Here is a 9,959-nt window from a genome sequence, read left to right as displayed (position 1 = left end):
AAACTAGAGGGACTAACACTCAATGAGGAAAACATTAAGGTTATGAGTGATGCACGTTTGCCACAAGACCTTCTTTTTAAATTAAAATGTCTTATGCTATCCTTTGAGGATGATAACAATGGGAAAAATAATTTGCCTTTTGATTTCTTCCTCAAGGTGCCCAATTTAGAAAATCTTATGGTAGTGAAATGCTTTGGTCTGAAGGAGATATTTCCCTCTCAAAAGCTTCAAGTTCACGACAAAGTAATGGCTGGATTGAAACGATTATTATTGTTGGAATTAAGTGAGTTAGAGTGTATAGGTTTAGAGCACAAGTGGGTGCAACCATACTCTAGAAAGCTTGAATTGTTATATCTTTACAGTTGCCCTCGAGTAGAAAACATAGTTTCTTGTGTAGTGTCATTCATCAATCTTAAAGATTTATCTGTGATTGACTGTGAAAGGGTGGAGTATTTATTCACGTTTGCAACACTCAAAAGTTTGGTGAAACTTGAGACTCTAAGCATAGGATATTGTGGATCAATCAAAGAAATTGCAAGAAATGAAGAGGAAGATGGTTGCGATGAGATAATATTTGGACGACTCAGATCAATTAAGCTGGAATATTTACCGAGGCTAATAAGCTTTTATTCAGGAAATGCCACCTTGCAATGCCCTTGTTTACAAACTGTGATGGTAGCTGAATGTCCCAATATGATAACTTTCTCTCAAGGAGTCATAAAACTAGCAATGTTTTCAGGAATTCAAACATCAGAAGATTCTGATTTCACTTTCGACGTGGATCTCAACATAACTGTCGAAAGCTTATTTCATGAAAAGGTGAGAGTTACTTATCCTAATTAATTTCTTTTTTATATATACTAAATAGGCTTCTTTTATATTACATTACTATTTTTTTTCTTGTGTTATAAAATACTCTTCTCTTAACCTTAAATCAATTAGAATATATTATATTTTTTAGTAATAGGTTTTGTTCTATTGATAATTATTTTACTACGTACACAGATATGAATTAAATTTTTTATAAACATTACACATTTGTACCTGTCATATCCTTTTGGCATGAAACATATATCCCTAGTGCACAAATTCACGGTCCTTTAAATTATAACGTTAATTCATTAACAAGTAATCACTAAAAAAACTTATTTTTAGTGTGGGGTCTTATAGTGAAATATAAATAATATAACACTCATTTAATAGTATAATACTATTAAATAAAACTTTATATAGCATGACTAGTCAAAGATAGATATGTAAATATACTATTTCATTTCCAAAATAATCATACTAACATATAAGAGGCTCTACATCAATAACTTCAGAGAAACTAAATGTTGACCACAACACTACAAAGTATTCAAAAGATTAAAGCTAAACCTATCTCTTACGATCCTACATCTATACACTTGCATCAATTATCTTCTTTCTAAGATAACCATACACCCATTTTCACATCTACTCACATTGATAAATTTGATCGTTGCAAGAGAAAAACAACAAACATAAGAAGCACAAACAAAAGAAAGGGTAAGTTAGTTTATAAAAGAAATGAACATTTAACATTTAAACCGATTTCATCATAAAATAGCACATTTCAAACATTAATAAAATAATCAAACATACAATTGCATACTCTCTAGACTCAATTATCTGGAGACATGCATTGACATAGTGGATTCACTGAAGACATGCACTTATGGTGGCCTCTACTACTCTGTAGAACCATTTCCAATGGGTCTCATCCTACCACTTACAAGGTTAATCCCATTCATGTCTGGGGCCATTATCCTACCTTCAGACTAAGATCTCCTACTACTCTCACACATAACTCACTCTACTACATAAGCGTGAATGGTTATTAGAGTGTTAAGATATGTCCTTACTTGAATCCTTACATTAATGTTTACATTAAAGGGATGCCACTAGAGAATCTTCTTACAAGATTATTTGAATTACGCCAAACACATACTTTCCTCCATAAACATGATTCTGCATTCAGGTTTCTAATACCAAACAATCAACCATATTTTTATTCATTCATGTTAAATGATATCATGTTCATGATCAATTACAGCCAACAAATATTTTCATACATGTTTATATCTATTAATAAGTCCATCATCATCACAGTTTCATACATTATACATAAGCATATTCATCAATAAATTAATCAACAATTCCATAAATAACCATAATATCAAAACTTTGAATCACCAAAACCAGTAAAAATAATGCAAGAAATAGAGTGATAGAACCAACAAAAAGAATAATTCTTAGCGACAACTAAGGTGCGCCCAATGCTGGTGTGATAGAGGCTCATTGTTCAAGTGGTGCTTAGTGGCATAAGTTGGCGCTTAACGTCGAAGCTCCCTAAAACAATGACGCTCAACGGTGGAAAAACTACAACTCAAGCTTTGTTACAAAATAGGTCTCTAGGCGCTCATTGCTACCGCTCAACACAATATCAGCAAAAACCTCAATTTTTTTAATTTTAAGTTGTTCAATCACAACAATTAACAATCTTTACTTTTATAAACTTTTAGATGGTTCAAAACTTTGTGATCTAGTACCAATTGATCTAATAACCTAATTTATAACCCCCTTTCATTCAATAGTCCATAAAGTCAATGAATTTCCCAAAATACAAACATGTTCTCACACACCTAAGGATCCATAGCTCAAGCATCCATAGCAGAAAATGTCAACCAAGATAATAGAGTAAAAAGAATTATAAAATGCCACATTATGGCCTCATCCTTCACGTCAAGCTTCAAACACCTCTTTTTGGATTATCTTCAACTCTAACTTGTACAACCTCTTCTTCTTCATTTCTACTCGAGCAATCAAACGACAAATTTATCTTTCAAATATAGTTCTTGACCTTTTAGAATTGAGTTTCCCTTCTCCATCAGTTGCCCATGCTCAATATATTGCTATTGAGATTGGGTACATAGTACATGTCTCTCATTTCTCCAACTCAGCCATTCTTTTGTAGGTACCAAATTGTACCCCAGCCTTTTAGTGCCACCTCAGATTCATCTCCAAACAATACATGCTTGGCCTCAACTTTAGAGAGCTCTTTGAAAAAATTCTCATCCCCAAACATGTGATTACTCACTCCTATATCAAGATACAAACCAAGTTGTTAAAACATCTTCCCACAATTATAACATTTTACTCTTAAATTACAATCCTTGGAAAATTGACCATACTTCTCACATTTATAGCACTCGACTCCTAAACTGCTTGCCCAACCTTTTCGGCATCTACTTTGTCCTCCACTATGCAAATTTTTTAGATCGGATTGCTCTTTCCCATTTTCATGATCTCTTTAGCTTCGGCCACCACGAACTAGAATGTTCTGAGTATAAGGTGGCTTCTTCTTCTTAAAGGCCATCTTTGCTTGAAGTACTTGATCGAGTGACTTCCTCTTCTTCCTTCTCTACTGCTAGTGTGCCGATAGGGACTCGACAAGCCCTTCAACTGAGAGCATTGACAAATCTTTGGATTCTTCAATGGCACAAACTATATTCTCAAAGTCTTATATCAACGACCTTAAGATCTTTTCTACAACTCGACTAGTGGGCAGCGACTCTCCGTTTCAATCGAGCTGACTTGCCACAATCTCAACCCAAGCTCTCAAACTCGTCTCTAATAGTTTGAAGTCAGACTTGCTTTACTGGGTCATCCCCTTTATATGCTTTTTTCAATATCTCCCACGTCTTTTTTTTTTAAGATGTAGCATTTTCTATATTCTCAATGTCAGACTCATCCAAAGCTCAGTACAACACGTATATGGTTGTTTTGTCTTTACTTGTGTTTTTCTCATTGCAAAAACTTGAGAAACTGCATGTTCTTCATTGTCTGTTAGCTTTTGGTACCCATTTTTAACTACATCTCACACTTTTTGGAAACCAAGAAGAGCCATCATCTGTAGACTCCAGTTGTCGTATACGACTTTCCTTTTCAATTGGGGTAGGGACACACTGTTTGCAAAGTTGACCATCTCACTCAAACACTCTAGCTCTTTGACTTTTTCTCAAGCAATCACACACTCAGGCTAATTAGCTCTTGATACCAATATGTATTATGTTAGAAAAGGCTTTTTATACCCGTTTTTTAATCGGTATAGAAGTAGGGAGTATATAAATTATTTGAATTTTTATACTAATTCTAAAGTAGGTATAAAATGTTATGTACAAACAAAGTCCTACATTAGATAAAATAAGAGATGGACATGGATTTATATACACATAAGATATCTCTATTGGTAAGAAGCATTTTGGAATGGTATCAAAAATAAATCTGTGAGAGTTTGGCTCAAAGCAGACAATATCTTACAAGTGTGAAGATCTATGCATGTCTGTTGAACCTCCCTACATATCGATATGAACACATTAAAAATTTAGTATAAATATTGGATTAAAAACAAATAAAAATGTAGGCGGTTGAATGTAACACCCACATTTTGAATTATCCAAGAAACATGTGCTAAATGAATAAGTCCATAAATAGAGGCATTTGTAACTTATAAAGAGTAAATTTATGTCAGAAAGCAAAACAACTAAGACATGCACCCGCACCAACTTTATTAGAATAAATGGAATTGGTTCATGCAACACCGTATCAAAGTTTATCAGTATAATGTCCAAAAAAATATGGCAATTAATTGCTTCATTGGATATCTCTCAAATAATATACCAACTGTGCAAACAATATTAATGGTCTCGTTTAACTGTGAAACCAGTAAAATAAACTAAGAATCAACATTTTACTGGCCTTTTCAAGTGTCATTACGACAATTTAATTGAAAATAAAAATCTCTTTTACCTCCCAACTCTTATAATAATCCATGTAGAATCTCTTGACATGAACCTCTGTATTAAAAGCCTTAGTTGGAGAGGAGAGAAAGCCTAAAGGAGCCAGAACATCACATACAACAAAATTTAGCCCTTGGGGCACAAAATATAGCGACAATTGTCTTAGTATTATAGAGGCAGAGTATGAAGAGCAGAGAATTTGGTTTCTAGGTTCTCTCCAATTTGACATAGGTGTGCCACAGAGTAACATGGGTTTTCCGCTCTGGATTAAATTGGAAGTATAACCTTCTATACCAATTTTAGTATCTAACTGGTATAGAAAAAGTTCTCTAATATTACATTTCTATATAGAAAAACACAGTTTTTGCCACCGTCGAGTGCAACCAGTATAAAAGAACGTATCTTATCTATGATACTATATCTTATCACCATCACTTTCTATATCGGTGGATTTCAACCCATATAAAAAGTTATTATAAAAAGTGTAATTTGCACTAATGTTATTAGCAAAAACACTCTTCTGTGTATAAGCTGACTTACTTCGTCTGTGTCAACTGCACATTACAACTAATTATACGGCAAACATTTGGCTTTTCATCTCCAAGCCTCAATGCCTTACAAAAACACAACACTATAATGATTATTAATAGTCAAAACATAACACACTAACCTCCTGAATTTTGCTCTGCTAAAACATTAAAATATTACTGTTTATAAAAGTTGTTGAATAACTTCCAAATTTAAGTTTATCCTAACATCGAATGGTAACCATTATCTTTCCTTTAGGGATGAACCCTCTTCAAAGTTTTTGGACACCGATTATATATTCCTAGGACGGATTGATATTTTAGATAATTGGAACTCATTATAAAAATAAATAATAATAATAATAATAATAATGGTAATAAGTAATTTGGTTGTGGGCTTATTACCAAAGGCTTAAATAACCTATTCAAATCCAAGTATGCAGTTTTCTGCAATCAAAGGTAAATTTGAGTGATCTTATTAATTAAATACGAAGCGTATGAAACTTGTTAATTACACCCTGATATTGAATTTCTTGCTATTTTAGGAATTTTTCAACCATTCAAAGCACGTGATTGTTGATGAATATCTTGAGATGACGGAAGTTCAGCACATAAAACCTGCTATTTCAGACAATTTCTTTGGAAGTTTCAAGTTATTGGAATTTGATGCAGCATGCAAAAGAACTATCGTAATTCCATTTCATGTACTTCCTTACTTGAAGAACTTAGAAGAATTGAATGTGCATAGTTCTGATGCAGTAAAGGTAATATTTGACATTGATGAAAATGAGGACAAGACAAAGGGAATAGTCTCTAGTTTGAAAAAACTTACTTTAAACAAGTTGTCAAATTTGAAACATGTATGGAAGGAAAATTCCACAGGAATTATCAGCTTTCATAATTTGCAAGAAGTGGTTGTTAATGATTGTGGAAGTTTGATAACATTGTTCTCTTCATCCCTAGCAAGAAATCTCGGGAAACTTAAGAAGCTTGAAATAACCGATTGTGGAAAACTGGTAGAAATAGCTGAAAAGGAAGATGGAACCAAAATAATGTTTGAACTCCCTTGTTTGTCGTGGCTATTTCTTGTAAACATGCCACTCTTGAGTTGCTTTTATCCTGATAAGCATGATCTGGATTGTCCGTTATTAGAGAGCTTACTTGTGTGCTATTGTCCTAAATTGAAGCTATTCACATCAGACTTTGATGAAAATCTGAAAGGAGCTATAGAGCCTCAAATTAGCCCACTGCAACAACCTATGTTTTCAGTTGAAAAGGTAACGAATCATCAACATTTACACTTTATTGAGTTTCCTTTTCTTTCCATTTTCCTTTTAATGCTTCTAACTTACAACAATTACGATTTTTTTTTTTTAATTTGTTTGTCCTCAATTGTTAGGTTTCTCCCAACATAAAGCTTTTGGCACTCAATGAAGAAAACATTATGTTATTTAGAGAAGTACAGTTGCTACAAGACATTCTTTGCAATATAGTTTTTCTTTCGTTGTGCTTTGAGGATGATAACAATGAGAAAGATAGTTTGCCTTTTGACTTCTTTAACAAGCTACCCAATTTATTATGTCTTATGATACAAAAATGCTTTGGTTTGAAGGAGATATTTCCCTCTGAAAAACTTCAAGTTCACGATAGAGGACTTGGGGGATTGAAACAATTACTCTTGACAGATCTAAAAGATTTAGAGTTGATGGGCTTAGAACACCCTTGGGTAAAACCGTACTCTGAAAAGCTTGAAGAGTTAAGGCTTGAGAAGTGCCCTCAGTTACAAAAATTAGTTTATTGTGCAGTGTCTTTCATCAATCTTAAAGAATTGGAAGTGAAACTCTGTGAAAGGATGGAGTATTTATTCACATTTGCAACAGTCAAAAGTTTGGTGAGACTTGAGTTTCTAGACATAGAGAATTGTGAATCAATGAAAGAAATTATTAAAGATGAAAATGAAGATGGTTGTGCTGAGATGGTATTTGGACGACTCAAATCAATCAAGCTGGAATCATTGCCAAGACTTGTAAGGTTTTATTCAGGGAAGGCCACTCTGCAATGCTCATATTTAAAAATCGTCATGGTAATTGAATGTCCGAGTATGATAACTTTTTCTGAAGGAGTCATCAAAGTGCCAATGCTTTCAGGAATTCAAACATCTAAGGATTCTGATTTAACCATCCATGAAGATCTCAATACAACTATCCAGAAATTGTTTCACCAAGAGGTAAGAAATCATTCTCTCAATTCAATTATTACCACCAGCTGAAAAATTATGCTATGCATTCATTTTATCATTAATAAATAAGTGAAAATTTTCTTTTAATAAGAAAATTGCAGGCGGCCTCCTAATGTTAATAACTTTATATTAACATAGACATTGTTACAGAACATTCAATTAAACTGTCAGGAGACTTAATAATCACTCAGATAAATTTAAAAGTTAATTAGCTTCGAAATGACCCACTCTTAATATAAAATATAACTAATTTATGAATTAGTTTTGACTAAGATGCCTTTGACAATAAAATATTAAAAGTTAATTATGTTTACTGTTATCGTAAATTTTAAAAGATTACGTTGTTACATTAGTCACCCTATTGACTTTATAACTAACCCATGTTTACTTTGCTTCATCTTCTTCAGCTTCCTTTTGTCCCCGTTTACATTTACTGTTGAAATTCAACCCATATATTTTGTTTTCTTTTTCTTACTTGGTTTATATATTGTATTTTTTCTCTTTTGTTTTTCATATATATTTGCTCATTCTTTTCCTGAGCCTAAACAACACATTTTTTTTTATCCTTCTGTACTTTTCCTTTATTATTTTCCTACCTTCATTCTAATTGGATCTCTTGGCCTTATATTTCTTTCCTTTTAATTACAACTAAATAAATCCCCGTGCAATTTTTTCTTCATAGGATCTTCCGCTTTAATTATGAGCCAAAAAATTCTATCCTTATTACTCTCTCCTCTCCTTTTTAAAGATCTGATTAGGTATGTATTAAAAAATAGATAATTCAGTTATATGATTAAATTTGTTTCAAACTTACATATTTTTCTCTAGAAACTATCCTAAATATTAATCACATATAGTGTTGTTCTTTTTGAATATTTTTATTCTTTGAATCTCTCTCAATAAAAGAAGGTCTGATTATGCACTCACACATATATACATAAGTCTCCACATTTAATAAGATATTGTTCACTTTGAGCCAAGCCTTCACGGATTTGTTTTTGATACCACTCCAAAAAGTTTCTTATCAATGAAGGTATCAATGAAGCTTTTTATATAAACTCATGTCCATCTCTTATTTTTTTTTATATGAGACTTTGTTTGTACTCAACATTTACTAATAGAAATTTAAGATAAATGTAGCGTTGGACTCTTAAAATTGAAGAAAAAATATGAATTGAGAATTACCTTCAATTTTTTCTACATGTTGAGTTTGCATGGGCTTAAACCTTCATTTGGTCATTCTATGCTTTGAAAACAAAACCATTCGCGACATCACAAGGTTTATTGGTTAAACTTGTCATATAGTTCAACGGTGATTGAAATTAGTATTAATAACTAATACAATATAAAATAATATACAAAAATAACATTATAAATATAATATCATAACTTAAAACAAAATTAAAAATGAAAAAATAACTTTCAAAATTTAGGTTTAAGGTTTAACAGTACATAATAATATCATTTAAAAATAAATTGTTTCTGAAAAGAAGTACAAAATGATTTAGGTTTTTTACTTTTAAGGAAATTTCAAAATAAAATTTATACAAAACATTTTAAAAAAATTCCATATTGATTCTTCAGGACAAAACTGTAATTTTTGAAGCTGATTTTGTTCGAGTTTTCCAGTTTTTGATTGGAGATCGAATTTGTAAGTCTAATGGACCAAATACTATGGAACAATTCCATTGGAGATTCAGTCTGTAATTCTAAAAGGCCAAACACTGTCCATTATGAAACTTGTCCATTTTAGTCAATTATAAAAAGTATATGAAACTTGTCCATTACACTAACGTTGAGTTTCTTGACTTGGAAGGAATTTATGGAATATTCAAAGCGTATCATTCTTGAAGATTATCTTGGGATGTCTAAAGTTCACCACAAGCAACCTATTGTTTCAGACAATTTTTTTGGTAGTTTCAAGAAATTGGAATTTGATGCAGCATGCAATAGAACTATTTTAATTCCATCTCATGTACTTCCTTACTTGAAGAACTTAGAGGAATTGAATGTGAAAGAATCCGATGCAATGCAAATAATATTCGACATTGACCAGAGTGAGGTCGAGACGAAGGGAGTAGTTTTTGGCTTGAAAAAAATTACTTTGAAGAACTTGTCAAATTTGAAACATGTATGGAAGGAAAATTCCTCAGGAATTGTCAGCTTTCGTAATTTGCAACAAGTGGATGTTGATGGTTGTGGAAGCCTAGTAACATTGTTCCCTTTATCAATTGCCAAAAATCTTGGGAAGTTGGAGACATTTGATATACAAAAATGTGAGAAAATGGTAGAAATAGTTGGAAGGGAAGATGAAATTGAACATGGAACGACAATAATGTTTGAATTCCCTTGTTTGTCATATCTATATCT

The 9,959-nt window shown here is 32.2% G+C and overlaps 1 pseudogene; it reads left to right on the top strand.

The window, feature by feature from the left end:
- The window catches only part of LOC111241516, a 23,061-nt pseudogene that overhangs the window by 9,417 nt on the left and 3,685 nt on the right, over positions 1–9,959 (top strand).

The sequence above is a fragment of the Vigna radiata genome, chromosome 4 (genome assembly GCF_000741045.1).
Source record: "Vigna radiata var. radiata cultivar VC1973A chromosome 4, Vradiata_ver6, whole genome shotgun sequence".
In the NCBI taxonomy this organism is placed as follows: domain Eukaryota; kingdom Viridiplantae; phylum Streptophyta; class Magnoliopsida; order Fabales; family Fabaceae; genus Vigna; species Vigna radiata.
The sequence above is the reverse complement of the archived record's forward strand: the minus strand, read 5'-3'. Positions and strand labels throughout refer to the sequence as shown.